The sequence below is a fragment of the Euleptes europaea genome, chromosome 15 (assembly GCF_029931775.1).
Source record: "Euleptes europaea isolate rEulEur1 chromosome 15, rEulEur1.hap1, whole genome shotgun sequence".
Lineage (NCBI taxonomy): Eukaryota > Metazoa > Chordata > Lepidosauria > Squamata > Sphaerodactylidae > Euleptes > Euleptes europaea.
The window spans coordinates 36,481,530-36,508,158 of record NC_079326.1 but is presented as its reverse complement, the minus strand read 5'-3'; the positions used below and the strand labels follow the sequence as shown (position 1 = coordinate 36,508,158).

Here is a 26,629-nt window from a genome sequence, read left to right as displayed (position 1 = left end):
GCATTTCAATCCACAGACTGTGCAAATATATTTCTTGCTAGTGTCCAAAGAAGCCCAAGGCATTTTCTGCATGAACAGAGGCTTCTGGGGCTCCCTCTTCCAAGAGCAACCGCCACCCTCTTGAGATAGGGGGTCAGATCAAAAGAGCGCAGGGATGCTGTAGACAGAAGCAAAAATTGACCAAGCCCTATGCATATACTCAGAAGTGATTTAGGCATTGGTGTGGGACTCTTTGAAGCTTACATATGTAAATTCCAGGCCAACAGAGTATAAATCTTTGCACTGTGATACATTATTATTCAATGATAATTTGCATATGACAGATTTTACTTTCACTTTAATATGTCCTGCCATTGTGACGGTAAACCAAGGCTATGATCAGGAGGCACACACTCGTTTCGTCTCGATTTCAATTTGCAAAGCCAACCCCTGAACTGCAAATTGCTTTTTAAACTCTACAATACAGGAAAAAGTGATTAAAAAAAAACATTCAGTACTGGAAACTGCTTCAATAAAAATAGACCCCTGAGTGTACACATGCCTCTTGAACAAATGCCCCAGCATCTATTATATAAATCTACAAGTAGACTATTCCCTTATCCGGAAATCCCATATCTGGACTAACCCGAAAACTGGACCCTTCGAGCGAGCTCGCAGGCAGATCCGTGCTGCCTGCTTTCAATGTTTCCTCTCACCTAAAAAATAAAATACAGTGTACACTGCGTTGTAGGTGGAGACTGAAGTAGGGTTGCCAAGTGCCCTGTGGTGGCGGGTAAAATCCCGCCGATCCACCGGGCTGCCCACCGGCCAGCTGACGGCTGGCAGGCACTGCATGCATGCACATGCACACACGTGCATGTGTCACTTTCCGGAAAACCCAAAAGTGATGCGGACGCTCTGTCAGTCTCGGATAAAACTCTATGGAAACCATAAAGTTTGGGCTGAGATCGCTAGAGCATCTGCGTTGCTTCCAAGTAAACCCGGAAGTGACGTAGGCACGTTGAATGGGGGACGCGCGTGTGTTGCACCAGTCGAGCGCATGCATCGTACGCTGCAGCCACGGCCCCAGAAAGCTCCCACCGGTGGAGCTACGAGGCCTGGCAAGCCTAGACTGAATACCTGTCATTGTTAGTTTGTTGTTTGTTATTGCTCTTGTTGAACAGCTTTTACAGGTATTCCGGTGAGATAGTTACACCGTTCCTTTCTGATGGCTCAATGTACACCAAATTATTAAAAAATATTGTTTAAAATTACATTCAGGCTATTTGTGTAAAGTGTGTATAAAACATAAATGGATTTGTGTCCCATCCCCAATACATATCATTATGTATATGCAAAAATTCCAAAACATTCCAATATACGGAAAGATCTTAAATATGGACCCCTTCTGGTTCCAAGCAATCCGGATAAGGGATACTCAACCTGTATTAGAAAAAGTGAGTTTGAGTTTCCCATTGAAAGTATTGGGTGCAAATGTGTATATGTATATGTTTCTCCCCCTGGTTTTCTGAGTTATAATCTCAATTGGTAATTATATGTATGCTTTAATTAGAGCCAGCGTGGTATAATGGTTAAGATCAGAAGACTCTGATATGGAGAACTGAATTCGATTCCCCACTCCTACACACACACACACACACACACACACACACACACACACGTTCCAATGAACAATGACAGCCAGTGTGGTGTAGTGGTTAAAAGCAGTGGTTTGGAGTGGTGGACTCTGATCTTGAGAACTGGGTGTGATTCCCCACTCCTCCACATGAGCGGCAGAGACTAATCTGGTGAACTGGATTTGTTTCCCCACTCCTACACATGAAGCCAGCTAGGTGACCTTGGGCTAGTCACACTCTCTCAGCCTCACCTACCTCACAGGATGTCTGATGTGGGGAGGAGAAGGGAAGGTGATTGTAAGCCGGCTGATTCTCCCTTAAGTGGTAAAGAAAGTTGGCATATAAAAACCAACTCCATCTTTTTCTGGTATGCATATGACTATTGGAGTGCAGGGTGATGGAGATAGCTTTCAGAGAGTGTGGGACAGAGGAGAATGGAATCACTGCGAACAGTGCCACCGATGTTGAATCTAGCCAGACAGTCCAGAAGGACCAAGGTTGATATCACAAGCCACTGAGCGCTCCAGGAGAATTTGTATGGCTACACCTGTCCCTATCCATCTCCTAGCAAAGGTTGTCAACCATCACATTAAAGCTAATTCCATCCCCAGTTCAGACAGCTAAGGATCTAGATCATTAGTTTCATCCAACATTCCCTGGAGCTGCTCCGACACTACATGGTCCACCACTCTGCCCAACGACAAACTGGAACATACATATGTATGTTGAGGGATTTTATCCTTGTGCTGAAGTATGTGTGTGTGGGGGAAACTCTCCAGGCCTGTTATTGAGAGAAGCCCCCGAGCTGTGAAATGTAAAGCACCATCAAAGATGTTTGCCATTCTGATTTATCCATAAACCATCCTGCAGTAATTTCCGAGTGCTTCTGGACTGACCCTCTGAGATTAATAGTGCTCATCTGTTTTATGTATTGTCGTTGATGCACAGGCTGTTATGCGGTGTGTTTCGAAAGTCGTCTTTTCCTTTAAAGGGATCACCCCTTGAGAAACTGAACACACAAACACACACAAGCGTTTCCAGAGCCCAGAATGCCTCAACACACCCAAGGTTTCTCTGTCAGCAACAAAACTAATAAAAAAAACACAATATCTGCATAATGAGCCATGGAATTGGGAATCATCAGCAAACAACAAAATGTGACATGCTTATGTTTTTGTTCTGTAAGGTTTTTTTTCTTGGTCCAACTTGGAGATGTTTAGCAAAAGCAACAAAAGCAAGAAAAATGTAATCTATCCATTTCTAGTGCAATGTGGATGCCTTCACAGGAGATCTGGAACTGGAAAAGGTTGGGGAGGGGCTGTGGCTCAGTGGTAGAGCATCTGCTTGGCATGCAGAAGGTCCCAGGTTCAATCCCCGGCATCTTCAGTTAAAGGGACTAGGCAAGTAGGTGACGTGAAAGACCTCAGCCTGAGACCCTAGAGAGCTGCTGCCGGTCTGAGTAGACAATACTGACTTTGAGGGACCAAGAGTCTGATTCAGTATAAGGCAGCTTCATGTGTTCATGTGTGTTCCTGGGTTATAATATTCCTTTCCTATGTAAAAATGCTTTCAGTGTGTTATTGACCAACCTGTGGCCACTTGAAACATGGAGCAAGCTGACATTAAGATGGCAAAAGTGAGAGAGTTAACAATGTACCTGCAGGTTTGATAAGACTCACATTTGTATTTATGCTCCAAGAAAACTATAGCTTTGCTCATTTCTATAGTTGCCTTTGCTCTGGGAGGTTTTGCTGTTATTGGGGCATTAATAGGCTGAAAGCAGAACGAAAGAATGATGAAGCTTTATTACTACATACTATGCACAGTAATGCTTTCTTAAAAGTGATCTTGGTATAACTGTGAACACTGAATGCAAAAATTTAAATTTAAATAATCTCAAGTTCAGAGTGAATAGAAATTAAAAAGGGGTTGTCCTGAGCAAAATCAGCCCTGAGAAGTGCCACTTCCCCCCTCCCGCATATTAGAATAGCCATAGAATGGAAAGAGCACAAGCATGCCAAAGACTAAGCACAATAACAGTGCAATCCTAAACAGAGCAACACCCTTCTAAATCCATAGAAGTCAATGGGCTTAGAAAGGTGTAACTCTGTTTTGGACTGCAGTACTGCACCACAAAGGTATTATGTCAGGTTGCTTGACAGCTTGTTCTATGTTTACTTGGAAGCAAGTCCCATTGTGGTCAATAGGGATGTCAGGTGGGACATGGGGATCCCCCAGAATTACAGCTCATCTCCAAACTACACAGGTCAGTTCCTCTGGAGAAAATGGATGCTTTGGTGGGTGGACTCTATTGACATTGTACCCCACTGAAATCCCTGTCCTCCCCATGCTCCATCCCCAAATTCCAGGAGTTTTCCAACCTGGACCCGGCAACAGTACCCCCCCATCCTCTGCTGGTGGCTGGGGGTGGGGGGACTTGGCAACCCTAGACTGGTCAATGGATCTTGCTTCTAAGTAAGCCTAATTCTATACAAGGTTACCTGGGAACAAGGGCCCATTGAACACAACTGGACTTCTTAGTAAATATGGATAGATTTGGGCAGCACAGACTCCCCAGCTCCACAAATCTTGAAGGAAAAGAAAGAGAAAAGCATAAATCTGTGTATTTGTAATGATTTCTTTTCAACTTTGAGAAGCACAGAAAAGGTTAAACCCTTTTTTTTCTTTTCTTCACACAACATATTGTAGCTACAAATATTATGAAAGAAATTACAAGAAAGAAATAGCCTGGCCTCCTGATCTTGTGCTCTGCGGAGCTTATTCCTTTGACCTGCTGCTAGGACCGTGGTCCTTTCTTTGCCCTCAAACTGATGATGCATCAGCCTTGAAAGCCAGTATCCAGATGAAACATAAGCTGCTGTGCTGACACTTTGTTAAAGCCCTGCTGCAGTTGTACCAAGCAAGGGGCTTTTTCCATGAAGAATGAGATAATATATATATATTTCTTTAGTTATTTATACCCCACTTCCCCCCCCAATGAGGACCAAAAGTAGCTTATAACATCATTATGCCCTCCACTTTATCCTCAGAACAACAACCCTGTGAGGTGGGCTGAGAGAGTGACTGGCCCAAGGTCATCACCCAGCAATCTTCTATGGCAAACTAGGGATATGTACCTGGATCTTCCAGATCCTAGTCTAACACTCTAATCACTAGACTATGCTGTCAAAGGGATACAAACTGCCCTGCTGGTGGAGCTAGGATTGCCAGCTCTGGATTGGGAATTACCTGGATATTTTGGGGGTGGAGCCTGAAAAGGGCAGCGTTTGGGGAGGGGAGGGACTTCAGTGCCATAGAGTTCAATTGCCAAAGCGGCCATTTTTCTCCAGGTGAACTGATCAATATCGGCTGGAGATCAGTTGAATTAGCAGGAGATCTGCTGCTACTACCTGGCAGTTGGTGACCCTAGACGTTTGGGATCAGCTTGGAACCCAAGCAAGTAAGGCCCTGATTTGGATCGGTACCTTGGCACAGAGGGAGAAGGGCTTCAGCCTTCCCCCATGCAGTTTTCTTGAAATGGCCCCAGGAGGAATCTACTCATTCCACTTTGGAGGCAGAGCGTATACCAATGGGCTACGTGTATAGCCTTCTACCTAAGGTTGCCAGCCCACTGCTAGCAACAGGTTTAGGGAAGCAGATGCATGGATAGGTGCTGTTGCAACATAATGTTACTTCTGGTTTGAACAGGGAAGTGATGTCATCATGTCAGTGTGACATTTTATGATTCCCCTGAATTTCTATGATTTTATTACAGAGTTTTGGGGGAACCCTAGTGTGGTGTTCTTATGCACTGACATTACTTCTGGGTTCATGTTGGAAATGATATTGCGGTGTTGGAAGGATGCCTATTTCTGCCCAATTTTCTCTCATTCCTTTACCAAGCGATAGCATACAACCAGGGTTGCTGGCAGGACACCTCCCAGCAAAGCTGTATATCTGGCAGCCCCAGTAAGGCAAATAACTCTTCCCAGGGGCTGTTTTGTAATTTGTAGTTTGGTCCTTCTGGTCTCACAATGTTTTCCTTATTTTGGATCTTTTTGGATCTAAGCGGCAGCCCTAGATTAGGGACAATGGGACTAATATGCCTGTTCCTCAACCCATGAAATTAACTTTCTCACCACCACATTCTGGCCCTTAAGACATGCTGAAGCCTAAAGTATGTCAAGTTCAAGAAGATCTATAGAATTACCCCCTCCCCAAATGCCTATTGAGTCATTTATGGTAATATTTTGAACTTAGAGGCCTGTTATAGGATTGCCAAATCCCTCTTCACCACCAGCGAGAGGTTTTTGGGGTGGAGCCTGAGGAGGACGGAGTTTGGGGAAGGGAGGGACTTCAATGCATAGAGTCCAATTGCCAAAACGGCCATTTTCTCTAAGTGAACTGACATCTATCGGCTGGAGATCAGTTGTAATAGCAGGAGATCTCCTGCCACCACCTAAAGGTTGGCAACCCTAGTTATAATCTTAGGGCCCTATACTATATTTTTAGGGTTGCCAATCTCCAGGTAGTAGCTGGAGATCTCCTTTTATTACAACTGATTTCCAGCTGATAGAGATCAGTTCCCCTGGAGAAAATGGCTGCTTCAGCAACTGGACTCTATGGCATTGAAGGCCCTCCCCTCCCCAAACCCTGCCCTCCTCAGGCTCCGCCCCAAAAAACCTCCCACCGTTGGCAAAGAGTGACCTGGAAACCCTATATACCTTGCTTAGCTTGTACATGAATCTGGCTCTGACCATCCGTGCTGCTGGTTGGGGCTATATGCTGTTGCTGTCTTGGTAGGGTTGCCAGTTCCAGGTTAGAAAATACCTGGAGATTTTGGGGATGGAGCCTAGAGAGGGTGGGATTTGGGGAGGGGAGGGACTTCAGTGGGGTATAATGCCATAGAGTCCACCTTCCAATGTGGCAATTTTCTCCAGGTGAACTGATCTCTGTTGCCTGAAGATCAGTTGTAATAGCGGGAGATCTCCAGCCACTAACTAGTAGTGTTGCCAACCTCTAGGTACTTAGCAAAAATAAAGCACCAATACTAAATATATGTCCATGTATGTATCTTTACCATTGTTGGCTCCTTGCACTTGTATATAATATAATTGCACTTTTGCATATATTTTGCGAGCTTCACACAACCTCTAGGTACTAGCTAGCGATCTCCGGCTATTACAACTGATCTCCAGCCGTTAGAGTTCAGTTCACCTGGAGAAAATGGCCGCTTTGGCAATTGGACTCTATGGCATTGAAGTCCCTCCCTTCCCCAAACTCCACCCTCCTCAGGCTCTCCCCAAAAACCTCCCACAGGTGGCAAAGAAGGACCTGGCAACCCTACTATCTGGAGGCTGGCAACCCTAATGGTCTAGGATATTTCTTGGTGGCAAAGTATGCCACAATCTGAGCCAGTTTGGGTAGTTACTAGTTTTTGAGGAGGCACAGATTGTTTTGACCTCCAGTGCTTTCCTGCAAAGCTAGGCGGTCTCTGCCATAACTAAGGAAAGCCTCTCCTATCCTGTCCATTCTGAGTTGGAAAACAGATCAATATTGCCTAATGGACTTTATAGCACCTCATAATCCTACATAGCAATTTCAGGCTTCAGAGTGGGCGCCACTAACAACACACCATTATGCGTTATATTTCTACCCAAAAAAACCCCTCTTACCTTTATTAGTAGCTTTTAAAAAAAGCTTGCCTGAAGTTGCTTTTAGCTGCCTCAAGAAGTCTTTTGTTCTCAAACAAAACCACATATTTTTGAAACTGAACTCAGGCATGATTTTAATTTGTTTAGACACCCATTTCTGCCTTCAAGAAAAAAAAAACCTGCCTTCATTTTAAAACATTTCTTATGAGGAATAACTCACAACAACAACAACTAAAATGACCCCCTTTATCCTATGCAACTCTGAATGATACATGTTTGAGGGGAAAGGGAAGCAAGTTGTGGTGACCGATATATAGCGTGGCCAGCTCTGGGTTGGGAAATACCAGGAGTTTTTGGGATGGGGGGGAAATACCAGGAAATTTGGGGGGAAGAGCCCGAGGAGAGTTTGGGGAGGGGAGAGACTTCAATGGGGTATAATGCTATAGAGTCCACCTTCCAGAGCAGCCATTTTCTTCAGGTGAACTGGCCTCTGTTGCCTGGAGATCAGTGGTAATCTCGGGAGATCTCCAGCCACCACCTGGAGGTTGGCAACCCTACCTCCAAAGCTGCCATTTCATCCAGGGGAACATTTCTCTGTAGACTGGAGATCAGTTGTAATTCTGGGAGAACTCCAGGCCCCACTTTAAGATTAATAACCCTAGGTAAAATTAAATACAACATCAGGAAATCTGTGAACAGATTTCCCCGTGGGTTTTTTAAAGGGTAAATAGCAGCTGCTGGGGAGAGCCAGCATGGTGTAGTGGTTAAGGTGTTGAACTAGGATCTGAGAAACCCAGGTTCAAATCCCCACTCATGCTATGGAAGCTTGCTGGTGGCCTTGGGCCAGTCACACATTCTTATCCCTGACTAGGGTTGCCAGGTCCCTCTTTGCCACCAGCGGGAGGTTTTGGGGGTTGAGCCTGAGGAGGGGAGGGTTTGGGGAGGGGAGGGACTTCAGTGCCATAGAGTCCAATTGCCAAAGTGGCCATTTTCTCCAGGTGAACTGATCTCTATTGGCTGGAGATCAGTTGTACTATCAGTAGATCTCCAGCTAGTACCTGGAGATGGGCAACCCTATCCCTGACCCTGGCTAGTAGTTGGTTGGGAGACCTCCAAGGAATACCAGAGTCATGACATGGAGGCAGGCAATGGCAAACCACCTCCGAACATCTCTTGCCTTGAAAACCCTACAGGGTCACCATAAGTCAGCTCTGACCTGATGGCAAAAAAGAAAAAGCAGCTGCTGGAGCCCCCAGTTTGGTTTGCGGTCTTGGACCAGGGGATAAAGGCAAAGGTTAACTCCCCCTACATCATTTTTCCAAACTCAATTGGCCCCATAAGATGTCTTTATATTTCCCTAGCCACCATAGGCCAATTTGAAGCTGTGAAAACAGTGTGGGAAAAGGGTTAGCCACCTCTGTATTGTAGTCCTATACAAAACTAGCCCCCTCAAATACAAATCTTCAAGTTATTGTTTAAAACAATATAAGATCTATTCATGGATTTCCTGACAGCACAGCTAACTTAGCCATAGGATAACACAACAGTCTTGGAATTAATATTTTCAAGTCCCCTGGAGAATTCTGAGTTAAATCCTATATACTAATAGCTTTAGAAAAGACTATTTTTTTTCTGTTTTACATACATTTATTGTAGCGTGTCCACAGAGAAATTTGTTCACCGGTTTTACATGTAATTTGATTCAAATTTAGTAACTTCAGCCACCTTTGGTTGGTTCAGATAGTTTTACTTCAAGTTTTATGCCAGGGAAGAAACAAATACAATTTCTCCGCCTTTGCACACAGAGGCATTTTTGAAGATCATAGAATCATAGAGCTGGAAGGGACCACCAGGGTCATCAAGTCCAACCCCCTGCACAATGCAGGAAATTCACAACTACCTCCCCCCCACATACACCCAGTGACCAGAAGATGCCCAAGATGCCCTCCCTCTCATCATCTGCCTAAGGTCACAGAATCAGCATTGCTGACAGATGGCCATCTAACCTCTTCTTAAAAACCTCCATGATTGTAAATAACCTAAGTACAGCTTTCCTAGATTACACAAAGAGGCTGAATTAACAGGAATCTTTTACAAGTGACAATTTCTGGATCCTTTGGAACAACAGCCTAACAACTCATGATATAATAGCATGCTCCCCGCTTCCCTGACTTTTTATCATTTACTCACAGCTTTCTCTTAATATCTAATGACGTGCTCAGGAAACCAAGCTTAAACCTGCCTATCTTCTATGAATATATCTTGTTGTTTTTTTTAACCCAGTTACATTCCATAAGAGGCAATGAACTTTAAACCCATAAGGAAGCCATAGTCACTCTCTCGGAAGCTTTATTCTACACTGCATCTTATTGGTGAGGGAAGTGCTTGTTATTTCACTTGTTATTTGTTATTAATGATTATTATTTAATATTCCAGAGCTGAACTCTGGCACTGAACCAAGTTTCTGAGCTAAGGCCTGCTAAAGTCTGAAAGTTTCCAAAAGGCAGTGCTGTTTTTTTAGTTCTCCCTTCTCCCCAAATCATCTGAACCAGAGAGAGAGAGAGAGAGAGAGAGAGAGAGAGAGATGTCTCCCATGCCAACTGAGAATACTCTGCCTGATTAACCACAGGCAAAAAATATTTGAGTGTGTTACACTCAATGGCTGAAAGGGGCCATTAATTTCATGGGTGACAAATTTAGCACTGATACTGAACAAATAAGTTTCAAAGATCAATAATTCTACTGAACCTTGTCTGGCACTATGTAAAACTATATATAAATGTTTTATGTTCCCTGCTTATTAAAGAGTTTTCTGTATCTCTATCATTAGGGTTGCCAACCTCCAGGTATTAGCTGGAGATCTCCTGCTATTACAACTGATCTCCAGCCGATAAAGATCAGTTCACCTGGAGAAAATGGCCGCTTTGGCAATTGGACTGTATGGAATTGAAGTCCCTCCCCTCTCCAAACCCTGCCCTCCTCAGGCTCTGCCCCCAAAACCTCCCGCCTGCGGCAAAGAGGGACATGGCAACCCTGTCTATCATATTCCTTCTTAGCAACCCTTTTTCCTGGATTAATGGGGGGTCAGTCATGAATTATTACAAGTTCTTCTTATTGTTACTGATAATGATGAAACAGCCATTTCCAAAATAGAGATTGAGCCCTACATGGTTCCCTTTAATTAGCTAATGATTTTGTTTCATTATTGTCAAGATTCATTAAATAATATGTAAGAACATAAGAACACATGAAGAGCCATGCATTCACCCTATCTGGACAAATCTTTTTGGAGCTCTTTGCAATCCATCTTGAATTTTCACCATCTTGAATAATTAACCTTGCCACTTCACTACTTATATCCAACTCCAGATAATTTATCAACAAGTTCATTATGTGAAATGGTGGTGGTGGTGGTTTGTAGTTCAGGAGCCCTGTCCAAATACAGATTCTTGGAGAACACCATTGCACCCTTCCCTTCATTTTGAGAACAGTCCATTTACCTACCTTTTGGTGTCTGCCAAAAGGTATGTGCAAGTCTCTGATGGATTTCCTGGTGGCTAGATACCACCCCACAGGATTTTCCCCATCACAATTTCCCACTTACCCTGGTGAACAAGGTTCCTAGCAGGAATTTCAAAAGCTTTGAAGGGAGAGGATCTGGGCCTAGGTTGATACCTGGATTGATAACTGGATTGATAACTGAGGGATAGTAATGACAGAAATGACAAGAAAAAAAATTTATTCAGAAAAAAACACACAACTAAGGTATAGTAACTCTTAACCAGGAGTTATGGGAGTTAAGCTTTAAATTACATGCACAAGGAAAAACTTTATCTCAGGAAGGTTTGCATCATTAAAATGCAGCACTCTCCTACAATTAGGTCACACATCAGTCACAGCAAACCTGGCTGGCCTACTCTAACACCTTTTACCCTCTGGTCCCAAGACCATAAAATTAGCCAAAGATCTGAAATCTCTGCAGATCTTAAGTTCACACCTGTTAACCTAACCCATTATTTGTAATGTGGTGTTGGAGGAGAGTTTTACGATTACCATTGACCGCCAAAAAGACATATAAGTGGTTTCTAGATCAAATCAAGCCTGAACTCTTCCTAGAAGCTAAAATGACCAAACTGAAGTTATCGTACTTTGGTCACATTATGAGAAGACAAGACTCACTGGAAAAGACAATAATGCTAGAAAAAGTTGAAGGCAGCAGGAAAAGAAGAAGACCCAACATGAGATAGATTGAATCAATCAAGGAAACCACAGCCCTCCATTTGCAAGACCTGAGTAAGGCTATTAACGGTAGAACGTTTTAGAGGTCATTGATTCATAGGGATGGATGTGGAATGGTATAGTATAGCCTAATCTCATCAGATCTCAGAAGCTAAGTTGGGTCAGTACTTGGATGGGAGACCACCAAGAAAGACTGTGCAGAGGAAGACAATAGGAAACCACTTCTGCTTGATCTATTGCCTTGAAAACTATGGGATCGCAGTTATCTGTGACTTGATGGCACTTTACACACACAATTCATAGGGTTCTCATAAGTCAGCAGTGACTTGATAGCACGTAACATGCACACAACCCTGCGCTCTCACTCAAATGTCCAGCCTGTAACTAGGGATGCCAGCCTCCAGGAGGGATATGGGGATCCCCAGGAATTACAGCTCATCTCCATACTACAGAGATCAGTTCCCGTGGAGAAAATGGATGCTTTGGAGGGTGGACTCTATAGCATTGTACCCCACTGAGCTCCCTGTCCTCCCCAGGCTCCATCCCCAAATCTCCAGGAGTTTCCAAGCCTGGATCTGGCCACCCTTCCCCCAAATCCCTCACAGGTGGCCAGGGGAGACCTGGCAACCCTACCTTCTGAAACCTAACGAATGAATAACTTAACTCCCCCTCTCAGATCTCAACCTTTCCCAGTACACAGCTCCTATGGGCTAACTCATGGCTCTGCTCTGATTGGTTCCTGTGTTGCTCGGGTACATTTCTGTACCACAGAGTCCAGGTATACAATATTGGTTAGATCATCCCTGTTCATATGTTCGTTGACATTCTCAGAGAACTTGAAATCTAGAAGAGGCACGACTTCCATCTGCAAACTGTTTCTTCAGCAAGTGTGGTTCTTCTGAAAGTTTAATACATCTTTCTTAATAAGTCTAACATCCAGTTCACATTAGCTTAAAAAAGGTAAAGGTCCCCTGTGCAAGCACCGGGTCATTCCCGGCCCATGGGGTGACGTCACATTCCAACGTTTACTAGGCAGACTTTGTTTGCGGGGTGGTTTGCCAGTGCCTTCCCCAGACATCTTCCCTTTACCCCCAGCAAGCTGGGTACTCATTTTACCGACCTCGGAAGGCTGGAAGGCTGAGTCAACCTTGAGCCGGCTACCTGAAACCAACTTCCGTTGGGATCGAACTCAGGTCATGAGCAGAGCTTTTTAACTGCAGTACTGCAGCTTAACACTCTGTGCCACGGGGGGGGGGGGGAGAAAAGATCTGATTCTTCCAGCTGGAAGGCGCAGATCTGTTTAAAGAGCCCCCCGTGCGCCTTCATGGAAGCCCCGTTAAGGCCCGCAGGGGCTCTTTAAAGACCCCCGCCCCCTTCCCGACTTTTTGAAGTGGTGAGCGCCGCCTGGGCAGGCGGCGCCCAGCACTTCAAAGACCCAGACAAATTTTCCCCCGAACTCCGGATCTCCCACCAAATTTCGGGGATCCGAAGCGGGGGAGTTCGGACTTCGGCATGGCCCAAATTTAAAAGGGCCAAATTTTGCCGAAGCCGAACTTTATCGATTTTTTTTTCAACAGCCCTACATGTCGGCCCACTTTTGCTCTCGCAACAATTCACAGGCCTCTTAAGTAAGGTTGCCAGCTCCAGATTGGGAAATACCTGGAGATTTTGGGGGTGGAGCCCGAGGAGGGCAGGGTTTGATGAGGGGAAGGACTTCAATGCCATAGCGTCCAATTGCCAAAGCGGCCATTTTCTCCAGGGGAACTGATCTCTGTCACCTGGAGATCAGTTGAAATAGCAGGAGATCTCCAGCTACCACCTGGAGGTTGGCAGCCCTACTCTTAAGGGATAGCTTTTATCGAGTCAATTTTCAGTGAGCAAAATGTGAACTGAAATGCAGTATAAAAACTGCAATCCATCTTCTAAAAGGGAATGTCCTTAATCAGGAGGGCTGCTTTATGGATGATATTTCCCCAGAGAGTTCACTTAGGCAAATTGCTAGGACGTGTAAGAATACCTGCTACCTTAGGACAGAAAACCTGGCATCAGTTCTAACTTCATGAGAGAGCAAAATTAGTCAACCTGGCCTTTTTCCCAGGTTGGGGAGGGGAGAGATGCAAAGCAAAAGTTTGCATGAGGATAGTGAAGATTCTTTTCATTCTTCCTGAAAGGATTTCTTTTTAAGCTCTGAGTAGCTCAGCGCCTGTGGAATGTTGTCTTCTGTAAATGGAAGCAGTCACTTAATCTCAGCAAGATTAATTAGAAAGTCCCCGTTAAGCAGATACTCTGGCCTCTTTGCTGCATATAGATGGCACCATTTTAAATGTTTCAGGGCTGATTTCCTTAAGTGTAGATCTGCTCTTTCCCCCATCTTTGAAGGACAGGCTTTAAACAAAAGCTTGTTTTTTTATCTTCTGATATGAAAGTCCTATTCAATGCCTTATGGGCAATTTTTAAAATGAAGTATCCAAATGCCATGTGTTAAGAAATATGTAGTTATTTTATTCAGAATATGTCAAAGATAAAGGCTCCCCATTTCTTCAGCCTCCTCCAAAGTTGCACTTCATTTAGATAGTGGGCTTTCTCGTTGTTATCTAACCCTCTGCTCATCTAGAGGTCAGTAAGCCAGGATACATGCGGCTTAAAATAGAGGGAAATGCTTGATCAAATTATTGTAATCTTTTCCCTGTGTACAGCTGGGGAGAGGAAGAGGGAAACAGGTGACAGAATATAGACTAGTCTGTATTCAGGAGTTCCAGCTATACAAAAAAAGCCTTTCTTATTGCCCTACTTATTTCAAGTGCTTTTAATATGCGAGTATGAGATCCTGTAACTTTCACAAGCAAAGTTAATAGAGTTTTGAGGTAAACTTTAGGGCCTAGCTATAGGGTTGCCAACCTCCACGTACTAGCTGGAGATCTCCTGCTATTACAACTGATCTCCAGCCGCTTTGGCAATTGGACTCTATGAATTGCAAGCCTGGAAGTGATGTAAACACGTTGTGTGTGGCTGCGCTTACATGCGATCCCTGCTATGGAACAGCCCGGAGGATTGGTGGGCAATTGCCTGCCAAAACTACCCACCTGGCAACCCTATTCATAGTGTTGCCAACCTCCTGGTACTAGCTGGAGATCTCCTGCTATTACAACTGGTCTCCAGTCGATAGAGATCAGATCACCTGGAAAAAATGGCCGCTTTGGCAATTGGACTCTTTGGCATTGAAGTCCCTCCCCTCCCCAAACCCCGACCTCTTCAGGCTCCGCCCCAAAAACCTCCTCCCGGTTGTGAAGAGGGAACTGACAAACCTACCTATTCAGTTACCAAGCAGCACTATGATTTAGTGGTTAATGCATTGCTTTAATTTAGTCAAAGAGGTTTTAACCTGTTAAATCAATGACATCCTTATAGGTCAGTTCCAGTGACTTCCACACAACCGGCCTTCAAGGAGCCTTCCTCCAGCCTAAGGAGGCTTCTCTCCACTTACGTGGCTCTTGAGACACAAACACTGGAGACAGGCTCCTTAGCCAGGAGGAAGGCTTCAAAGTTTGCCCAGTGGAGTGGAAGGACAGAGGTAGGATCCATCCCAGCAATTCAGTTTGAGCAGACCTCTCTATTCCCATCTTTGAACAGTCCTACAGAGAGCCACCACAAGTGAGACAAAGAGGCTCTTCCCTCAAAGCAGACAAATCCAAATATCATATGAAACTATATCATATGTACTGCCAAGCTTAATAGATTCCCCAGGTGACTAGGGTCCTCAGAATTTTGTCCCCTTGCTCCCCTCCCTTGGTAACCTGCCTTTGAATAGTCACATGAACACATGAAGCTGCCTTATACTGAATCAGACCCTTGGTCCATCAAAGTCAGTATTGTCTACTCAAACCGGCAGCGGCTCTCCAGGGTCTCAGGCAGGGGTCTTTCACATCACCTACCTGTCTAGTCCCTTTAACTGCAGATGCCAGGGGTTGAACCTGGGACCTTCTGCATGCCAAGCAGATGCTCTAACACTGAGCCACAGTCCCTCCCCTGCCGCATCTTATGATGGAAATAGAAAATCAGTACAGTTAAAAAAACACCTTCCCTTTTCATTACATGATACTACTTATTAATTTATTTACTAGAGCTGGATTTCTTTGCTTTCATGTATAATGAGCATATCACTTCCAATTTTTCACTCATCCTTTTCGCTTTGTTTAGATAATTGTTGGTGAACCTCATAATGGCAGATCAAGTAAATTAATCTAAAATGGATGGTTTCTGTCACTCACTGATTTTACTGTAATAAAGCATTTTGTGACCATATGATTTAAAAAAAAAAAAAACCTTTAGTGAGGATTTTGCTTTATATCTATTCATCAGACTGACTTTGGCATCACACGTTCTAATCCACAGTGCCTCAGTGTTGAATTAAGGAATGCATTAAAAAGCCATATGATGTTCGTGTGAAAGGTGGACAACCTGCAAATTCTCCCCACGGACACACAATCATGTCCTATAAAACCAGAGCTGAATAGAAACAATCACAGTTAGCAGCTTGTACTTAAAAAGGAGGGGAAAGAGTGGAAAGGGGAGAGGAAACCCTCTGCGAGAGTGGCGTGTGAAGAAAGAAAAGCTGTTCGCAGTGTGGCTCACGTTGTTAATTAAAATATGATAGAAATTTATCCTGCTGCAATTTTGCTCACAGTGAGCACAGAATCATGTTGAGCATCTGCTGTAATGCTGAAGGCATTATTAAGATTGACTACAAGCGCCAGAAATTGTCTATTACAGGGAAGGGCTTTTAACACCTGCTGCATAAAAAGTGGAAAGGGCACAGCACAATGTTCAGAGGAGAAACTCCGGCACACCTTCTCTGCAATGCACCATTTCACTGTGCTCAAACATCATCCGACGTGTTTTTTTTTTCCTTTTTAGAAAAAAATGCAGATTTCTAGAGCTTGTCTGTCATCCTTTCAACCTCTGGCTCCCAGACATACCTGCCCTTTTAGTCATAGCAAATGAGTCCAATATGTAGATTGGCAATTTAAGGACACTGAACAGCTGATGAGGGCTGGAAGCAGTGATCTGCCGGGCCTCTGGAAATTGCCTGTTGAATTAGGCTGAGGATACATTAACGACAATGAATTATAATAGGACTGGCCCTGCAAGCAGTCTACCCGAGTCCAAAATTCTGCTTCCACCTAGACAGTAAACCAATGCATGCCCAACCCACATCGAAGAAGGCCTTTGAGACCCTGCTGAACATTTTGCTTTTGGAGGGTTCCACACTTTACGGGGTGATAGTGTTTGCCAATAATACATCAGTATTTCCATCTTATTAAATGGAGAATGAGAATGTCAGGCAGGCACATAAATCCCTTTGGATTAGGGTTGCTCTCTTACAGCTAGGGTTGCCAGGTCCCTCTTCGCCACCAGTGGGAGATTTTTGGGGCGGAGCCTGAGGAGGGTGGAGTTTGGGGAGGGGAGGGATTTCAATGCCATAGAGTTCAATGGCCAAGGCTGTCATTTTCTCCAGGGGAACTGATCTCTATTGGCTGGAGATCAGTTGTAACAGCAGGAGATTTCCAGCCGCTACCTGGAGGTCGGCAACCCTACTTACAGCTCTCTCAGCCCCACCTATCTCACAGGGTGTCTGTTGTGGGGAGGGGAAGGGATGGTGATTGTAAGCCGGTTTGATTCTTCCTTAAGTGGTAGAGAATGTTAGCATATAAAAACCAACTTCTACTCCTACTCCTACTCCTCCTCCTCCTTCCTCCTCCTCCTCCCCACAAATGGGATCAAATTCTCAATGATTGAATCCCTTACCCAAGAGAACCTCTCTTCCAACTTTCTGATAGGTACTAAAATACATTCCCTTGTTCTAAAGCAATTAGAATTCTCACTCATAGAATGGGTTGGAAGAAAAAGAGCTACAAACACCTTTTTTGCTTAATATGTGAATGGCAGTGTGAGGATCCGTCCCCTCGGGCCCCGCCTCTTAGCCCCGCGGCCTGGCCGGCTTGACTTGGAGAGGGCTTCCTTTGGCCTCAGGATGGGCCTCCTGAGAGGATTTCCTTTCCTCCTCTTCAGCCCACGGTCCGTTCCTGCTCCTCTGAGCCACACCAGCTCCAGGGACGCCCGGCACCGCTTCCTCCCTGGCCTTCCACCCCCTCCCCGTCATATAGCCAGCCAGGCCCTCCGGGGTTCCACCCCTTTCCCACCTCCCCTCCTGTCTGACAGGGGCTCCACCAATCAGCCCCTGGCAGCTCCGTCCATCCGCCCTCCCCCTCAGGAGGGCTGCGGCCCCGCCCCAGCTGATCAGCGGCTCGTGCTCTGCCGCTCCCGCTCCCGTCCCTTAGCCCCTCCAGCCCTTCCCCGCCCGGCTCCTCCTCTGCCGGGGGACTTTGCCCCAGCGCCTGGGCCAGCGGAGGCGTCGCCCCGCAAACCCTGCCAATACTGGGCGGCGTTGCCGAGTCGCTCGGCCCCAGCCCTCCCGGCCAGGCCGGCAGTTCTCCCGGGGCTCCCGCGGGCTGTGGCACTGTCGGCCCTGCCCCCTTTTCCCCATCCGGCTTCGCCTCCTCCTGCCCGGTAAGTGCACCGCTGGGCAGTCCCGCGCCCGGGGCTAGCCTGGGCGCGGGACAGGCAGACTTAAGCATAATCACACCTAAGTTGATTATTTTCATCTAATTGTTGATTAGATTCTTAGCTCTGTAGGGTCAGGATTGTAACACAATTCTAATTTAAAATCAGGACCGGGGTGGGGGAGAAATCCCAAAGGACTTAAATAAAGGATCCCTTAGAACTGAACCATGATGCACGTGCCTTTCTGGCATAAAAAAAAAAATATTGAATTTCTTTTTAGTGTGGCTTAAAGTCATTAGGACACAAGGGCTAACACCTGCCCTCAGTGAAATCAATGAAACCTTGCCCTAATTGATGTCAACAGAAAACATTGCCATTAATTTCACTAGGATCAGCATTTCCCCCAATAGAAGCTGGAAAATTACTGCTTCGAATTATCTCTTCTTATACATGCAGCATCATCAGTACAATCAACTGGCAAAATCCTCCAGTTGTGATTCATCCCTGGCATGATGTTGTGAAATGAATAACTAAGTGGCACTACTAAGGAGCTGTGGTTACAAATCATCCTATCTTTGGAACAATCAAATACGCAGCTGACAATATTTAGGATTCTACCAATAACCTGCATAGGGTGGCCAGGTTGCTGCCTGCAACCCCCAGGAAGGAACACATGAGGAGCACAGACTGATATGCTGGCATCATGTCGGCACACTGACATCACTTCTCGCAAAACTCAGAAGTGTGGTCATGACTTTGGGAGGAGTCTAAGAGTTGCAAAAACTCTATGGTGGCTTTGGAAAATCCTAGAGTGCCCTCCACATCATGATGTCACCTCCAGTTTTCATTGGTAATCGCATCAGTGCTTGTTCGTGACCCCATTTCTGCCCACTTTCCTCCCACCAGTGTTTCAGGCACTGGCGGGCAACAACCAGATTTTCTGGGAGTGGAGCCTGAGGAGGGTAGTGTTTGGGGAAGGGAGGAACTTCAATGCCATGGAGTTCAATTGCCAAAGCCGCCATTTTCTCCAGGTGAACTGATCTCTATCGGCTGGAGATCTGTTGTAATAACGGGAGATCTCCAGCTAGTACCTGGAAGTTGGCAACCCTAGAAGGAACTACCATATGAATTGGGTTTATGCACATATTCACACATGTGCAATGTGTCCAGATTATGCAATATTCCCACTCCCAAAAGAGGTGGAACAAAAGCTGAAGTCAGGCAAGCCACACAGGCATTGATACATTCAGGAACTTGGTTTATAGAGCTGACTTGGATAGATAGCTAAGCAGGGTCAGCCCTGGTCAGTATTTGGATGGGAGATCACAAAGGAATACCAGGGTCACTACCCAGAAACAGGCAATGGCAAGCCACCTCTGAACATTTCATTCCCTAAAAACCCTAAGGGGTCACCATACGTCATCCTCTCCAATCCTGTGCTACAACATTCCGAAAAGATGGCTGTTGAGACTTTGTTTTAAGGTCCAGTGAGGGAGAGCCCTTACCTCAGCAATTTATTCCATTGTCGAACCACTCTTGCTATTATAAAATTTCTCCTAATGTTTGTCTAAAATCTGTCCTCCTGTAACATAAGTCCGTGAAGTAGGGTTGCCAACCTCCAGGCACTAGCTGGAGATCTGCTTTTACAACTGATCTCCAGCCAATAGAGATCAACTCCCCTGGAGAAAATGGCCGCTTTGGCAATTGTACTCTATGGCACTGAAGTCCCTCCCCTGCCCAAACCCCACCTTCATCAGGCGCTGCCCCAAAAATATCCTGCCAGTGGCAAAGAGAGACCTGGCAACCCTACCATGAAGTATTGCCCCCTGGAATGGCAGAAAACCAATCTCTGCCCTATTTTGGATGACAGCCCTAAGGAATTTGAAGAGTGCAATCATGTCACATGAACACATGAAGCTGCCTTATACTGAACCAGACCCACGGTCCATCAAAGTCAGTATTGTCTACTCAGACTGGCAGTGGCTCTCCGGGGTCTCAGGCGGAGGTCTTTCACATCACCTACTTGCCTGGTCCCTTTAACTGGAGATGCCAGGGATTGAACCTGGGACCTTCTGCATGCCAAGCAGATGCTCTACCACTGAGCCACAGCCCCTCCCCAAAGAGTATACATAAATCATACATTCTGCACCTTATGCACCACTGTTTGTAGCCATTGTAGGTGAGGGATATCGTCAAAGTCTGAACTGACACTATCCACAGGAGCTTAAAACCCACTCTGAACACAGCTGTAAATGCTCCGCGGCAATTGAAAGCAAAGCCATCTTGAAAGCACAAATAAAACATTAAGTTGTAATCAATGGGAAATAAACAACATCAGCGCACCGGGGTGGGAGAGTCCAGGCTTTGAAATCTGTGCCCCCTTTGATTTCAATAAAATAGGAAGCCATGTGAACTACAGTAGTAAATGCTTTCCCCACCCCCCAAAAAGGGGGGCAGCATTACATCTGGCGCAGCCAAGATACACGCACTTGAACTTTTCAGGCTGTGTTTCAGAAGTGGCAGAAATGCTATGTAAGCCACCTTGAGAGGCAATGAAGAATGATCCCAGAGATCTTGTTTTCAAAAGCACAGCCTCGGGCAGTGTGAAATACCAGCTTACCACCCTGATTGCAAGGAACAGAAACCGGAAACAAAATTGCTATCGAGGTTTCCTTGTGTACCTTTCCCCCTCTTTTTATTCACAGATAATGCACCTGACATTTCAACCAAATGGGACTTGACACCTTCTCATCCTTATCAAGTATAAATCATAGGAATTTATAAACATTTGCACTGCTGAGGTTAAAATATCGCTATTCCGAATATATCGTTTCGGCACAATAAAATTGAACATCTCAGGGAAATTTACTGCATCAAAAGGGTAAAAAGGCCACTACTGAGTTTTACAGTTCTGTGCCAACCAGAGTTTTACAACAGACAATTCTTTAATTTTAGAAATTTTATAGTGTTCATTCTGTTTGCAGGGAATAGAAGCACTGTTATATTCCCTGAAATGGTGTTTGCATATAAAAGTACTACCTTTAATTGTGCCAGGAAGGCTTGCCACATTTTCATCTCATGTTGCAATGTCTTATTTGGAATTCCTTTACATTTCCTAGCATCATGTTTCACTCTGTAATATTTCCTTCAGTACACATCTGACCTGGATGGTCTGGGTTAGCCCAATCTTCCTGCATCTCGGAAGTTAACGGGGTTGGCCCTGGTTAATACTTGGATGTGAGACCACCAAGGAAATGCAGGGTCACTACACAGAGGCAGGCAATGGCAAATCATTGCTTGCATTGAAAACCCATGAGGGGTCGCCTTAAGTCAGCTGCAACTTGATGGTACTTTCCAAGGGTTGCCAACCTCAGATGACACAATCAGCCATCTGCAAAAAATAGAGAGGCACATTCCTCTGAAGCTGGAACAAGCACCAACTTTGCTGACATAACAGGATTTTCAAGATTGATGAAGCAATAAGCAAAATGGGACTGTACCGGAAGCCCATCTTCTGTTGAACAGTTTGTAATCCAGTGTCTTTATGACTGACAACATGGTGCACTATCTGTTTTGATAGTCTTTGGAACATTGTAAATCGGCTTAGTACAATTAACTTGTGTTATGTTGCACACGGAACTGTGATCTGCAATGCATGCAGGTTGAATGGTATTTGAATTGTATGTAATACACTTGCATTGGTAAACAATATCTGGTCATATGTGCTGATTTTTTTTGTATAACCTCCAGGTGGTGGCATGAGATCTCCTGCTATTACAACTGATCTCCAGCCGATAGAGATCAGTTTACCTGGAGAAAATGGCTGCTTTGGCAATTGGACTCTATGGCACTGAAGTCCCTCCCCTCCCCAAACCCCGCACTCCTCAGGCTACACCCCAAAAACCTCCTGCCGGTGGCAAAGAGGGACCTAGCAACCCTATACACCACCACCACAAATCTTATGAATGAGCTTGTGTGCAATCTGAGCACGGGAGCTACAAGAGAAATAAATCTCACACAAGAAGTGAAGCCCAAAACACATTTACACCCCATTCATTTTGTTTTGTTTTTTACTTCAGCACAGAAACTTCACTTCTTTGTAGAATTACAGAACCATGAAAGGGACCAAAGGGCAATCTAGTTCAATTACTATCCAAAGGACAGGATCGTGTACTTATAACCCCAGGGGATAACAGAACATAATGCAAACAACAGTATGCCCACAGGCACATTCACAAAGCTGCTAACAGGATCCAGAAATGATTTGTGCAAATAAGCCAACCCACATATTGCATAGGAAAGCAAGAGCTATCAATATGACCTGGAGGAAGAGTTATGATCTGTTAGACTCTGAGTATCAGCAAAGCTTGTGCATCAATTCATCCCACGGAAGAGGTAGAGCCAGCATGGTGTAGTGGTTAAGAGCGGTGGTTTGGAGCGGTGTGGACTCTGAACTGGAGAACCGGGTTTCATTCCCCACTCCTCCATATGAGCAGCGAAGGCTAATCTGGTGAACTGGATTTGTTTCCCCACTCCTACACGTGAAGCCATCTGGGTGACCTTGGGCTAGTCACACTCTCTCAGCCCCACCTACCTCATAGGGTGTTTGTTGTGGGGAGGGGAAGGGAAGGGGATTGAAAGCTGGTTTGATTCTTCCTTAAGTGGTAGAGAGAGTCAGCATATAAAAAAACCAACTCTTCTTCTTCTACCACATGGTGAGGTAAAGTGGCTCCTCCAAGAATTATAAAGAGACAGAGTAGGGAATGGTTAGATCTGAACCACAGGGTACAGTCTACTAGAAAGCTCTCCTTTGCAAACTCCATGAAATAAAGAAGTACACAAAAGCATTGCAGTCCTCCCGCCAGTCATTTCAATTTTCCTGTGCAGATCAGCTTTCCACTAGTTCCATACATTAATTAATGGAAGGGGACTGCTACTTGTACTTACAGTCTCTGGCTATTCAGCAAAATTGGCTTCATTTGTGTAAAAGCAATAAAAATATAGTTCTGGTGGAACCTCAGTCTTGAGGTCTGTAGAAAAGTATCTCCACTCTCATCACTGAAAGTGAGGAGGCCACTCCACATCCATCCGAAAGGCTTAAGCAACTGAACAATCCCAACATACTGAAGATGTTCATTTGGAACCATCAGGTAGAATGAGGAGAACTTAATTTTATCTCTGAACACTGGGTCATATCAAAGGAGCCGTAACTCAGCTAATACAAGAAAATAAAACTTATTTTTAATGCTGGGAAATGCATCACTCCGTTTTTTTAAACCAAGAGGTACATCTTTGATAGAAGAAGGAGGAGAAGGAGGAGGAGGACGTTTTTATATGCCGACTTTCTTCACCACTTAAGGGAGAATCAAACCGGCTTACAGTCACCTTCCCTTCCCCTCCCCACAACCGACACCCTGTGAGGTAGGTGGGGCTGATAGTGTGTGACTAACCCAAGGTCACCCAGCTGGCTTCATGTGTAGGAGTGGGGAAACCAACCCGGTTCACCAGATTAGCGTCCGATGTGGAAGAGTGGGGAATCGAACCCTGTTCTCCAGATTAGAGTCCACCGCTCCAAACCACCGCTCTGAACCACTACACCACACTGGGGAAAGGTTCAGTTCCTCTTAGAGGACTCTGACTCTCAGTGCATTTATTTTGTTGCTTGTTCTTTGGAGGCTGCAGAGAAGAGTCGAAGGGAGGTGCTTTTAGAGATGGGTCTTATTTAAGTTTCATGGTTTTATTGTTCAAGACCTTGGTCTAAGAAGAGGGGGAAACAAAGAAAGAAAAAGCAGATAATTGACAGCAACAACAAAAAAAAGGTTAATGGATCACAGGGCCAACATATGACATCAAAATGAAGGAACAATGGCCATACCAAGTCATTCCTAAAAATTGTTCATTCTGCATTTTCAAACAGCATCTTCAGTGGAAAATTGTCTTCTCTCTGACTGCCCAGAAGAATGTATGAATTCATTTCTTTTCCTCTGAATAATGCAATACTTGATGATTGCATCTTCTGGTGGGAATGCCCGGCCAACTGCACTCAACCAAACTAATATCCAATGAGAGGCTCAGTGGCACAAAAGTTATAAAGGGAAGAGATATTCTGAGAAACACATTCCTCAACCTTAGAGTCGTAAACAAATTTGGATGAGCAATAGAGATTCCTTCCAACTGTCTGGTATCTGCTCCCCAGAGTGTGGCTTTTAGATATGCGCAAACCTCCACAATGGCACAAAGGAAGTATCATGCAAGTTGGTATGACGTGGCAGTTGCTTTTTTCCGCTTTCAGGAGCATTTTTGAGAGCTGCCATGATCATGGGACATGGCTGTATACAATCGATACGGTAGATTTCTCCAGACAATCACATGCCAAACAATATCTTCTGTGGAAGAACTGAGTGGGAATGGACTTACTTCAGTATAGGCCAGTTGAAAAAGGACAATAGTAAGTAAAAAAAAACCCAACAACACAGCTCTAACTGTGAAACTGGAGACATCGCTGTATGCCGGAGAATTCTATCAAACCTAGCACACTCCTTTTGTGTGCACTTTAAAAAGTATTTGTTTCTTTTTTTAAAATATGTTTTTATTTGCTTTTAAAGATATGGGGTACAGAAAAGAAAAGGGGAAAAGGGAAGAAAAAGGGGATCCACCCTACTCATAACTCTGGAGGGAGAAATAAATGCTATTTACTTTTTATTTACATTCTTAACTTGTACTAGTATACTCTTATATTTATTTTTCAATATACTCTGTCTTGTTTTTCTCTCTTAGTTCTGTCTTTCTTAATGCTACTACCATTGACAAAAAATTCTGGGTTTTTTTTTTCTTAGATATTCCTATTTAACAATTTGGGTCATGAATCTATAATATGGTTCCCAGCTGTTTTGATGCTGTTCAGATTAATTTTAATTGTGGCATGGAGCAGGGCGGGGCTGAAACACATCCATCCCCATTTTGCTGCCCGCAGCCCACCAATAAGGACCCTGCTTTTTTGCAACTGGGGGAGGGAGATACAAATAGGGATGGAATATCCCCCCCCCCATAGTTACCAATGGCAGTAATCACTGCTGGTCACCACCCCTCCCACTTGGTTTTCACCAAAGATGCTGACGTGAGGGCTTCAGACATTGTCATATAGCCAAATCTCGCTGGCTACATGCTGTCATCATGAAGCTAAAAACAGTGTGCGGGCAGGAAGCCTTGGTGTTCTGGGACACTGGAGATCGTGTTTACTGCTGCTAAGGCCAAGAGAAGGGCAAAACACCACACCCCCATCCGTTTTGAGCTGTGACCTCTCGATTCAATCCGAATGTGGAGATGTCAATGCGTACGTTTCGCGTATTCACAGCTGAAAGTATAGTTTATATTTTTTTCCATTGCAAAAATTGGATTATTGAAATAAGAGCATGAACGAGGAGAAGTAGCTACTATTGATGATCAATAATTACCTTTTCAAACCATTCTGCAAAATCATCTTGAAATGCTTGAGTCAGACTTTATTCGCCATATTGATTTGCCTATTAATTAGTACTGAATTGAGGTGACAATCCCACAGTATTTAAGCTACGTAAGTCTGGTTCAGATGTAACTCTTTGCATCCATTTGAAGGTTTATACATGTAAAAGGTTTCACCAGAACGTGTCAGTCATGCAACATGTTCTTAAATAAATCTAGGAATTCAGGTTTCCTGAAAAGTCATATGCAGTTCATGGAATCATGTAGCATGAATGATCCACACTCCTGAAAAGGAGAAGACTGAGAGGGGATATGATAACCATCTTCAAGTACTTGAGAGCTGTCATATAGAGGATGGTGCCGAGTTGTTTTCTGTTGCCCCAGAAGATCGGACCAGAACCAACGGGTTAAAATTAAATCAGAAGAGTTTCCATCTAGACATTAGGAAGAATTTTCTAACAGAGCGGTTCCTCAGTGGGACAGGCTTCCTCGGGAGGTAGTAAGTTCTCCTTCCCTGGAGGTTTTTAAGCAGAGGCTACTAGATGGCCATCTGTTATCAATGATGATTCTATGAAGTTAGACAGTTCATGAGAGGGAGGGCATCTTGGCCATCTTCTGGGCACTGGGGTTGGGGGTGGGGGAGGTAGTTGTGAGTTTCCTGCATTGTGCAGGGGGTTGGATTAGATGACCCTGGTGGTCCCTTCCAACTCTATGATTCTACGTATCCAATGGTTTCCTAGCCAAAACAATGCACTTCAAAAACTGGCTTTCCTCATGGAAGGCCAAATCTATTCATCAAGTATTAAACATGCCAAACTTCAAAGATGAAAGATAAAATTAACAGCTTTTAGAGAACCGTCCAACTTTCTGGGCAAAGCCTCATTTTCTGCAACAAGAGAATTGTCAAACATTTTGTTAGGGGGGTGGGGAACAGTATCAAAATGGATGACAAAACTGTACTTTTGCCTGCGTTATTTCAGGATTTATTTCTACATTTCTTAGTAGGTCTAAGCAGTTTCAAAAAGTCATAAAGATTTATATGCATAGAATAGAAACTAATATCCATAAATCCTATCAGTTCCCAAGTTAAAAGCATCA

General features: G+C 44.5%; 1 protein-coding gene across 1 annotated transcript in view; it reads right to left on the bottom strand.

Moving 5' to 3' along the window:
- Positions 1–26,629, bottom strand: part of XIRP2 (xin actin binding repeat containing 2) — a 172,407-nt gene that overhangs the window by 101,884 nt on the left and 43,894 nt on the right. The gene's annotated exons all lie outside the window — the stretch shown is intronic.